The following is an 11737-nucleotide window of genomic DNA, read 5'->3' as shown; positions in this document are numbered from 1 at the left end:
TGGTATGCAAAAGTACCAAATACAGTAATAAAAGTTGTTTTCAACTTATCCTCTTCTGCAATAGCCATCTGGTTATGTCCTGCAAAGCAATCCATAAACGAATATATCTCCCTACCCGCTAATTGATCTAAAATCTGGTCAATAAATGGCAATGGGTAGTAGTCCTTAACTGTTTGCTTATTCAGCTCCCTAAAGTCTACACATAATCGGATTTGATTATTCTTCTTCTTTCTGATCACAACTGGTGAACACCATTCCGTGTGTTGCAAAGGAAAAATCAAATCTGCTTTTCGAAGCTTCTGTAACTCTTCAAACAGCCCGTCCCTCAGTTCGAAAGGCATACGCCTTACTTTCTGTCGTACAGGACGACTGCCCTCTTTCAACAGAATTGTATGAACAGCAAGACTAGGAGGAATGCCTCTCAGCTCATCATAACTCCAGGCAAAGATATCGCGGAATTCCTGAATCAAGGCCACATAGTCCTCCCTTTCTGCTGTGCTGAGCATAGAACCTAATTTGATTGGCCGTGAATCATCAAGCGTACCAAGGTCTAGCTCGATAACATCTGCATCTCTTATAAGATCTTGGCCCTCTATCGGCTCGTTCAAAGTGATCTGATAGATGTCTTCCGTGGTGGATCCCTCTTTGGACTCATCACTCGATGATGTCTCACTGGCAGATAAATCCTCTAATGTCTCCAATTCTGTAGAAGATAGAGGAGCTCTCTCACTCTGCGGGGACTCAGGATAAGCATCAACCACCACACGCTGGACACCTCTGCCGAATATTAGTCGACCGGCGGGTATATCTACTTGGCAGTCCGCTTGCAAGATCCAAGGTCGTCTGAGTAATGCTTGGTAACTTGGACGGCCTGCAAAACGAATCACCCTAAAGTCCAACAGGCATTCTACATTTGCAACAGTGACATGGACCTTAGTAATGCAACCTTCTGGCTGTCTCAAACTATCATCTGCCATTCTGAGAATTGTGGAGGTATCTTTCTGGATCGCAAGACCCAACCTTTCCATCAGTTCAGAACTCATAATGTTAACAGATGATCCCGTGTCGACAATGGCATAATCTACTAATATCCCATCGACATAGGCTGCAACCCTTGGGCAATGCTTCTCAGCATGCTCGAACCAATCATCACCAACTCATGCAATACCCAAAGGTTCTACGATATACCCGGTACATAGGATCTTTCTAAATTTCTTACGTACTCCTGGGGAAAGCTTAATAAGCTGTAAAATATTCACATCCGGCTTGACTTCGAAAAGAGAGCTCGCCAAATCGAATTCATGATAGTTCGATAGAGCTCGCTTTTCACGCCAAACCTTCCGCTCTTTAGGTCGATGAACCAGCTTTATTGCCTCTTTTTTAACTTTCACCTTCTTCTTTGGTGGTTCCTTATCGGCTTTACTCTCTACGAGCTTCAAAGGTCCCCCTTCCATGGCAGGATCCAAAACTTGCGTTCCTTTGTCGCCTTGTTTAGGGTTTCCGTCGATAAGCTTATCCTTGTCGGCTTCTCTACCCTTTTGACCTCTTGTAAGAACAGCTCGTAAATTAGAGGTTTCAGCATCATTAACGCATACGGACTCAATCAAACTAACACCACTACCACTAGGTAGCTCCTCCATTGTAGTCTTTGGTCGTTGAAGTATTTGTTTAGGCCCATCTTCTCGCTGGGAATCATTTCCTTGCACACGATGATTAACAGGCCCTGGTTGCCGATTACCGTGCTGGAGGGAACTGATCTTACTCCAGCAAGTAGCTGCTAAATGGCCGGATTTTCCACAGATATCGCACTTAACATTTGGGCAATTTCTTGGATAGTGTTGCCCACCACACCATTTGCAACTAAACCTCGAAGGTGCACCCTCATCTGGGTATCTACTTCCTATCAAATTTTGTTGTTTTTTAAGGAAGTTGACATCAACGGCTATTTGCCGATACTGCTCCGTAATCATGTCGGTATAATGCTTCATCATGTCCTTAACCTCGCCAAGAACATTGGAAGTGCTCGACTCATAGCCTTGGTCATTACCATGTCGTTCCATCGGCCTAACAATTCGATTAGGCACTGGTTGTTGAGCCACAGGCATGGTATTAGAATTGACCGCCTGGCCTCCACCATTTGGAGCCATTTGACTGCCCGTAGGCATCGACATGCTAGGCAGAGCTGGTAATAAAGGCACATTCTGCATCATGTTCCCTCTCCCATTAGGGTTAGCCATCGCTATCCCTTGGCCACTACTGCCATTGGCCATTGCCACATTGTTTCCCAATACTAAACCCATATTTGAATTGCCTCGAGAAGCATAGGCTGCTTGTAGTCGGGATTCCACCTCTTGTGCTCGTGTAATGGCAGTATCTATATCCCCCAAGGGGACACTACTCAACTGCAATTGGATATTAAAGTCCAAACCATGTAGGAAATATTGCAATTGGGCAGCTGCGGGGATAGGAATAGAGGTGTCCAACTTACGGAAAACCTCTTTTATTTTCTTCGCATAAGCACAAATATCCTCGTGTGGTTCTTGGCGGGTCACGTTGAGTACACGCAACCAATATTGCCCACCCCTTTCAGGGGCAAACTCCCTTCTAAAAGCTCCATAAAATGAATCAATATTCAATATGGTTCCGGCTTCTAAACCATGATACCATATAGCGGCTCTTCCTTTGAGAGTCATGTTGAAGAACATTATTAAATGTTCTTCTTCTTGAATGCGACAGTTAAACATCAGCTTTTGAAACTCCCTAATGTGGAGTTCCGCATCTTCCTCAACTAGCCCATTAAAAATGGGTAGCAGGTAACCTAGAGCCGGCAAATCCGTCATTCTTGCTGGAATTGCAATAGGCTGCGCCATAACGAAAATTGGATTTGCACTACGAATAGGGGATGGTGAGGTTGCACCTCCCGCACTTGATGTAGACTGGATTATGGAAGGAAGGGGAGCACTAGAGCTTCCACCTTCTCCTAACTTACTGCTTGTGGCACTAAGACCACTAGATCCACTCCCTCGTAAGGGTTCAGCACCTCTACGCTTAGGGGAATATCTCCTAAAAATTTCAGCACGTCGCCTAGCTCTTTCGTCTCTTTCTTGCTTTTGGATTTCTGCTAGACGATGCTTATCGTTAAATAACGGATCAATCACAGTATCCTTTGGCATAAACTGCTAGTTGGTCCCTAGATAACCAGGATTCGAGGACCGCCACTTTTAAGCGGCTCCCGGCAGACGCACCACTGATGGAACCTAAAAACGGGCCGGCACTGGCTCGTGCACTAGCCGGACCTCTATCTCGCGTGCTCAACAACCCCACGGCCTCGCGGCCAGGAGCGTTGATGACACATACATTGCCTTCCTAGACATCTTGTGTTTGTATTACGTCGTTTGTAGTCCACTCTTCTCTCACCCACTACTCCTCAGAGGGAGTCCCTTATACATTGCCTAATGGCACGAAGCACAGACATAGGGGGTCCTCCAACGGCTGAATGCCGCCACCCCTCTGCGCTCTCCTACACCTTGGGGATTGGCCCCTCGGTGCGTCGCTTAACATATAAACATTTCGCACAAAATCCACTCAAGGTACCAATTGATCGTATACAGGAATGTACCATTGTCCTTAACTCTCTTTTCCCTAGACCCCAAGACTAGCCTATGGCTTAGGGTGTCCTGTCTCTCACTCAACGTGGGTCAAGGTCCTAATGAAAACAATTGCTGTGCATCCAGGATTTCTGATACCTTTAAATATTTCCATGATTTATGCATATTGTGGATGCTAAGTGCTCAAACAATTATGAAATCAATATTGTGCACATGTGCAAAACATCCTTTCAATGGTTTTCAACTACCATTCTTATGCGGCGTTGCACGAACCTAGCACCGAGGAGACCCTCGTGCTACTAGGCTCTTATTTTATAATTATTCACCGACCTATATGGCATGCAACCAAAAGCCAGCAATCTTTTCATCATCTTACTCCACATTTAGACACTCTTTAACCACTCTACCCTCCCATCGATCAAATGTTGTATTGTTGTATAGATTTATAGGCATTTTGCCATCATTTTATTTGAAAAAAGCCTCCACCATTCTTTCTTCTTCCTTCTTCTTCCCACATGAATTCCCCCTTAGAAGAGAGAGAGGGAGGAGAGAGAAAGACTAGATTTCTATCTCAGCATTCAGGCCATCAATTGAGGAGCGAAGGACGGCGATAGGATCCACAGACAGGAGGGAATGAAGCCCCATAATCCATTGGGGGGGTTGTTTACAGCAGGCAAGTTGCCTCTCCATCCTCCATGGCGTATTTTTTGGGCGCCATCTTCCTCCACGTTTTTTCATCCCTCTTCATTCTCTCTCCACGTTTTTTGCTTCATAAGGTGCATAAAATTTTTTTTTTGGGGGGGGGGGGGGGGGGGGGGAGGGTCCAAAACTCAAAAGGCATGCTCAAATTTGGCCTCCCAAGTGTCCACCTTTTCATATCTTGACCATTTTGTGGCCATTTCCCCGTCCAGACTCGGAATTGAGCTCTGAAAAATCCTGGGCGTCTGGCTTAGCATCCCGCATTGGCCAATAGCTTGTGTCAACTCGCACGACTGTCTGAAAAAATATGAAAAATCAACGTGTCACTCGGGCACCTTTAAAGCACTTTGACGCTTAAAATCGTCCTAGATCGAGCCGCCGCCTTTGACGGTGAATATTTTTCCCTTGATATTCATAATTTTTAGCTATTTTTAAGCAATTCCCGGCACCAAAATTCCGCTCTCATCATTAACCACAAAAGTCTCAAATGGATCTTTACTCAACTAGACCTCAACATGAGGCAACGTCAGTGGATTGAAGTCTTGCAAGAATCTGATTTTGAAATCAAGTTCACACCTGGAAAAGAGAATGTGATTGCTGATGCATTAAGTCATAAAGCTTTTCTAAATGCACTTATCATGGAAGAGGCATCTAAAGGAGAGACTTTAGCTACCATGATATTGATGCCTACCAATCCAGTCATTGAGCTAGCCAAAGAAGAGGCAAACAAGGATCCTCGGTATCAGCTAATGCTTAGAGAAATCCTAGTTAAGGACACTGATCCTAAGCTCAGAGTCAAATACCAAAATTTCACTGTGGATGATGGACTCGTCTATTTTAGGACAAGGCTATGCATTCCTCTTAGTCAAGTTCTAAAAATGAAGATATTATGGGAAGCCCATGACTCCCCATTCTCAAGACACCCTAAATATGCAAAAACTCTTAATGGAGTCAGTAAAAGTTACTACTCGAAAAGACTAAAGTATAATGTACTCAGATATGATACTGAATGCCTAAGTTGCCAGTGGGTAAAAGCGAAGTGTGTCAAAATGCCATGCAAGCTCTAGCCACTATGAAATGGGAGTTCATCAATATGGATTTCGTAGTTGGCTTACCTTCTGTTCAAGGAGGGTATAATTCAATCATGGTGATTGTGGATATGCTCATAAAGGTCACTCATACCTTATCCCAGTCAAGACTAACTACAAAGCTTCGAATATTTCAAGACTGTTTGTGAAAGAAATATTTAGGCTTCAATGATTGCCCAAATGGATCATTAGTAATTGTGACTCTCTGTTTACGTCACATTTATGGAGAAGCCTATTTGAAGTAATTGGCACATCTTACCATCCCCAAACTAATGGTCAAACAGAGCGGGTTAATGAGGTCATTGAAGATATACTAAGAGCTTACTATTTAATAATAGAAATGAGTTTTCCACTATCCTAAACCTCCATCCTAAGCCCTGTAACTAGGGGTGGGGCATAGCGATAGAGGTAAGCACAAAGGAAATTAGACATGCTCTTTATGGAGTCATGTAGAACTTGGACCTGATTTTTAGTAGCTTACACCTATTTAGCTTACAAGGCAAGCATTTCTTCAACTTGCCTTTGTTGTCTTCAACCCTCTCCTTTTACTCCATCATGGATAGTATGGTATTAATGGCAAGCATGTCAATAATAGGTAGCATGGGATAAATGTGCAATATGGTATGTATGGACAATAAGGTTTCCATGGGCAACAAGGCCGTAATGATCTCCATGACAAGATCCTTCTCACTAAATACAATGGGCAATCCCCATCACCATCACATTGTTGAGATTCAGCAATCACACTCACTAACAGCCTCTTTGTATGGAGCTTCAAGGCCAAGGACATGCAGGCTTACCTATCCCATATGCACAGTGGTGCCTACTGCAGTTTCCTAATTTCCTATAAAGCATTGTACTTGCTTTCTTTTCTTAATGCAATGATAGTACTCTTTTCTTATCAGTAAAGTGTCAGTGTCATTGTCCACATACACAAGATTGTGTTTATAAGTCCAAGTCTCAATCTTGGAACCTAATTCACTTGTGTAACAAACAGTGTCTCTGTCTCCTCCATCATGAATTTACTCTTCTCCTTTCATCCACCATAACTAACTACCATGTCCTAGATCCTTCTCATTCTGACATGGTATCAGAGCCCATACCGGGCATGACACTACTCTCTCAGCTCATCTCCACCTCAATCTAGCTCAATGTCAGCTCATGACTCCATTTTCAACTTGACCTTCATCTTGAACTGTTGTGTGCCATAGCCAGGACTGCACCCTACCTCCTTGGAGCTTCTTGATCTCCTTCCACAGTCAATATCTTAGCCCGCTTTCTTGTGGAGATATCTTGCCTAGGTCAGGGTGCAACCTCCTATTACATCACAGTTCAACATTGCGCATATCAGAAGGCAGCATTGCAGAAATTCGAGCTCGTTGTAATCTCTACGCCTGTTTCCAGTCTGTACATCGATTCTCTCTCCACGCTGCGTGATTTACTCTGTGAGACCATAGGGCTTTGTAAGCCCATGTCCTAAGCTACCTCCAGCTCGAGTTTGATGTCGGATGATCGTGTTTGCAGGCTACTGTAGTAGCAGAAAACTCAGTCAGGCTGAAAACCCTAATTGTGGGACACCATAGCCACAAGTTTAAAAGCTTCATCTTTTACTTCATTTTCACACTCCTGCCACTAAACCAAGCTAAAGCCTACTAAATCTAAAGTTCCCAGCATCAAATCAAGGAGGGGAAGATTTGGATTTTGAAGATCTTGAAGAATTTTGCAGATTTGGAAGACTCAAGGAAGAAGATACAAACATAGTGTCCATTGACACTCATCTAGTGCTCTTAGCACTTGTGTCTTGTGACACAACCAACTCTTCTGTTGCTGAAATCTAAGAAATCGGTGCTGATTTGCTGTTGCTTCAACCATCCAACATGGGAAAAGACTCTCCAAATGTCGGTTCAAGGGAGTCGGGTTTCACACCTGGCAAACCCGCATCAAGCTCATTTTGATGAAGTAGGGTCTTTGGGCCATTACCAATGGCAAAGAGAAGAAACCTCGGGATGCGGACCTTGCAGTTACTTGGCAGAAGAATGATGACAGGGCACAAGCCATCATTAAACTGAAATTGGATGACAGCTACATCCATCATGTGGATGCCTGTGACACGTCCCATGACACTTGGGACAAATTGGATACCTTATTTGGTGCATGGTCAAAGTCGTCTAAGTACGGTCTATTGATTGAATTTTTTCGACTTGATATGAAGCCTCATACATCCCTGGCATCCCATCTGAACTACATGGAAAGCCTGCTTACTCAACTTGCATGGATAAAGCTAAAAATGGATGAAGATGTTTGTATTGGTGTCTTGTTAAAAAGTCTGCCTCCTGCCTATGATAATATATCAACCACTCTAACCAATATATCTTATCCTCAACTTGTTGATATTAAAGCCTCTCTGCTAGAAGAAGAAAAGAAACTTAAAAGCAAAGAAGATCCTAGCACTTCAAAGGATGAACAAATGTTATATGTAAACAACAGATACAAAGGCAAAAAGGAACCGCTCTTCTGTGACTTCTGCAAAAGGACCGGACACACTGAGAAGTTCTGTCATGCTAGGAAGAGGTCCCAAAAGGCCTATCTTGCTGTGAAAGAAGAAGAAGACCATGGACCAAAAGATGAAGATGAAGATGAAGATGAAGACCACCAAGATCGAAAGGACAAGTCTCATCAGTCCTTCTACTCTCATTACTCTGATAGACTGTTTTAAAAGCCTTGTATTTCCTTGCCCTAATGCTTCCTGCCATAAGCTTTGTAAACTCCTCATGTAACTTGGCATTATAGTCCCTGTACACTTTATGAGGCCCCTGTTATAGCCTCTGGATGTCCATCATGTTTTGGTGCCCACACTTAGCCTTTTTTGCGACAGCCTCTAGTGTCTACCATGTTTGTGGTGTTCCCACACTTGCAGGTGGTTCTCATTACAGCCTCTACACACTTTGTGCCTTTCTAGTTGTGATTGAGGAGGGGTGTTGAGATTCAGCAATCACACTCACTAACAGCCTCTTTGTATGGAGCTTCAGGGCCAAGGACATGCAGGCTTACCTATCCCATATGCACAGTGGTGCCTACTGCGGTTTCCTACTTTCCTATAAAGCATTGTACTTGCTTTCTTTTCTTAATGCAATGATAATACTCTTTTCTTATCAGTAAAGTGTTAGTGTCATTGTCCACATACACAAGATTGTGTTTATGAGTCTAAGTCTCAATCTTGGAACCTAATTCACTTGTGTAACAAACAGTGTCTTTGTCTCCTCCATCATGAGTTTACTCTTCTCCTTTCATCCACCATAACTAACTGCCATGTCCTAGATCCTGCTCATTCTGACACACATTTGGAAAAATGGACCTTCAAATTAGAGTCCTACTTCAATATTTACCCCCGCACGGATGATCAAAAATGTATCTTTGCTTCTCTTCACTTGGAAGAATTTTGGCCCACACATAGTGGCGCTATGTCAATCAAGAGAATCACGAGTTTATTGATTGGGAAGACTTTAAAATGCATATGGTTCAAGTGTTTGTATTCCCAGTGGAAAAAGAGCGATTGGCAAGACAATGGCACGTACTCTTTTTCCTTAACCACAAACCTTGGAGGTTACAAAACATAAACATCCTCATGTCGATCCCCATTCAAAGATGTTTTCTTTATGTCCAATTGATGTACTTTCAGCCATAATTTTTAGCCATAGCAATGATACATCTTAGTGTACTTATATTGAATGTAGGAGCGAAGGTTTCCTCATAATCTATGCACTTCTTTTGTGCATAGCCTTTTGCTACCAACTATGGCTTGTACCTGTAAATAATCTATCAGCCTTGCATTTGAGTTTAAAAATCCATTTTGTATCAATATCATTTTTACTCCAATAAGAAGCTACCAAAGAAGAATGTAAAAGACAAGAAAGAGGCATCTAGGCTTGGTTAGCCAACCAAGGACCAAGAGAAAGAATGGTCTAGCAGGAGAATAGAACCATTGCTAATTATCTTCAATTTGACTTAGCCAATTCTATTTGCGAGGTAAAGCCTGATGTGAACCTCTTGTAACTAATCAAGTTATCTCTAGGAGTTCATAAAGAGTTTAAGAAGATTCTTCACACTAGGTATACTGTTGAACTCTTGTGAATAGCCCCTATGGAGATGACTGGTTTAAACATGTTGAAAAGCATTGTCTAAGGGTGGCAGCATATGTTGATGGCATATTAGTGGATCATGCCATTGCGGATACGGGATCATCCATCAATATTATGAGTTCAAATTTGATGGAAAGGCTAGGACTAGAAATCCAAAAGGATACCTCCACAATTCTTTGGATCACTGAGATGATAGTTTGAGACAACCAAAAGGCTGCGTCTCCGATGTCCACGTGACTGTTCTAATGTGGAATGCATTCTAGACTTTAGGGTTATTAGGTTGCACGGTGGCCAAGCTATCAAGTATTATTATGAAGGCCATGGATCTTGCAATCTGACTATCAAGTTGATATATCTATTGGTTGGCTGATTTTTGGTAGAGGTGCCAAATGTATAATAGTGGATGCATATCTTGAATCTCCTCAAAGCAAGAGAGTACCTTTATCTTCAACAGAATTAGATGCATCATAATATCTTTCTGGTAGTAAGACTTCATCAAGCAATAAATCAAGAGAAGGGTCCACTACAAAATATGTCTATCAGGATTGGTGTTTCCTAAATCAATTATCAAGAGGTGAGGATTGAGGGACGTTACGACAATTGGAGTCTGGTACGTTCTCATTTCCCTATGCACCCATGGGATGGGTCTCTACCATCATCACCAAACATATCACCTTATTTTGTACACTGCACCATAAGGCTCCCTAGCCTTCCTGCTTACACCTATGCCAGACAGGGTTGGATGCACTAATGCACCATCAATTGTGCACCTTGGCATACTCCCTCTGCACCATCCTCATTGTCGATTCCGAAACTGGCTATGAGATTTGGGTTTCCATCAATATTACCTCAAGTGATGTACGTTATAGGGTGAATGACTATTCTCTCATCCCATCTAGGTGCCCGTGAGCTGTGTGACTATCCTTCGTCAACGACAACTACCCCAATGGGCTTTATCAACCAGCTATCTCCCTGGGTGTTGTTGCATGGTCCCTGCCATACTGGTTGAATGTTGGACTAAGTTGTGGTATCTCCTGCAGCCGACTCCAACCCTTCTATGTAGCAGTGATGGTTCCTTCAACCATACGTGAAACGGGTCAAGTTTTTCTAACCCTATTCTTCAAATTGCAAGTGTATGTTATGTGTTAAGTGTGGGGATATCAGATATCAACTAATTGACGAGTCCTAAGCGGTGTTGATACATCTAACCATGTCCATTAAAGTTTTAAGTGTCGGGACCCATCCATACGCATCTATGGTGCATACCCCCTGCATATGCCTCAATTTTCTCATGCATATATGCCATGACCTACTTTAACCTCGCTGGGGCCCCTTCCCCACCCCCCCTGGGTCCACTTTCCACCCACTCCTGGAACCGTTTCTTCTCTCTTTCCCTTTATCCCTTGTTTTGAAGTTTTTTCATGAGAATGCACCCTACGTTTACCGAAACCCAAATCCAACCTTCTAGCCCTGTTCATCCCTTCAAATTTACCATTTTTCCTTTCTACCAACCCCTGTTCTACCAAACGGTTCTTGAGTTATTAATTCTTGAACCATTTTCTATCAATTGGCTATTTTTCCATGTGAACACATCCTTTTTGCTTCAAAACATCAATCTGACATGATAGCCCTGCCCTATACCTTTCATATGACATTTTTCCTTTTTATACCTTGTCATTTTGATACCTAGTTCATCGGTTATTATTTTTTGCGGGTTTTTGAGACCTTTTTGTATTTTTTTTATATTTTTCCATGTGAATATGCCCTATTTTTACCAAAATTCCAATCTAATTTAACATCTCTATCCAACCAACCTTTCCCCACCTTTTTGCTTTTTTCTCCATCCTATTTTGTCCATTGGATTTTTAGTTATTAATTTTTCAATGTGCTTTTAGGTGTCTTTTTTGTGTTTTTCACATGTAAACCCCTCCTCACTCCCCCAAAAATGAGTTTTGATATGCCAGCCCAGTGAATCCCCTTCCCTTGGACATTTTTTCTTTTTACTGCCCTTCATTCTAGTACTCGGTTCTTTTCGTATTAATTTTCGCATCCATTTTTGAGTCCCTTTTTAGAGTTTTTCCCATGTAAACACCTCTTATCTCAGTCAGAACCGTGTTTTGACGCGATCCTTTGGTGGACACGTTATTCTGCACCTTTTTCCTTCTTTCCGCCTTGCGTTCTGGCAAGCAGATATTCTGAGATT

This window comes from Lygodium microphyllum, chromosome 13 (assembly GCF_053477565.2).
Source record: "Lygodium microphyllum isolate KBCC chromosome 13, Lygodium_microphyllum_v1.1.10, whole genome shotgun sequence".
NCBI lineage: Eukaryota > Viridiplantae > Streptophyta > Polypodiopsida > Schizaeales > Lygodiaceae > Lygodium > Lygodium microphyllum.
Note: the sequence above shows the minus strand (reverse complement) of the source record.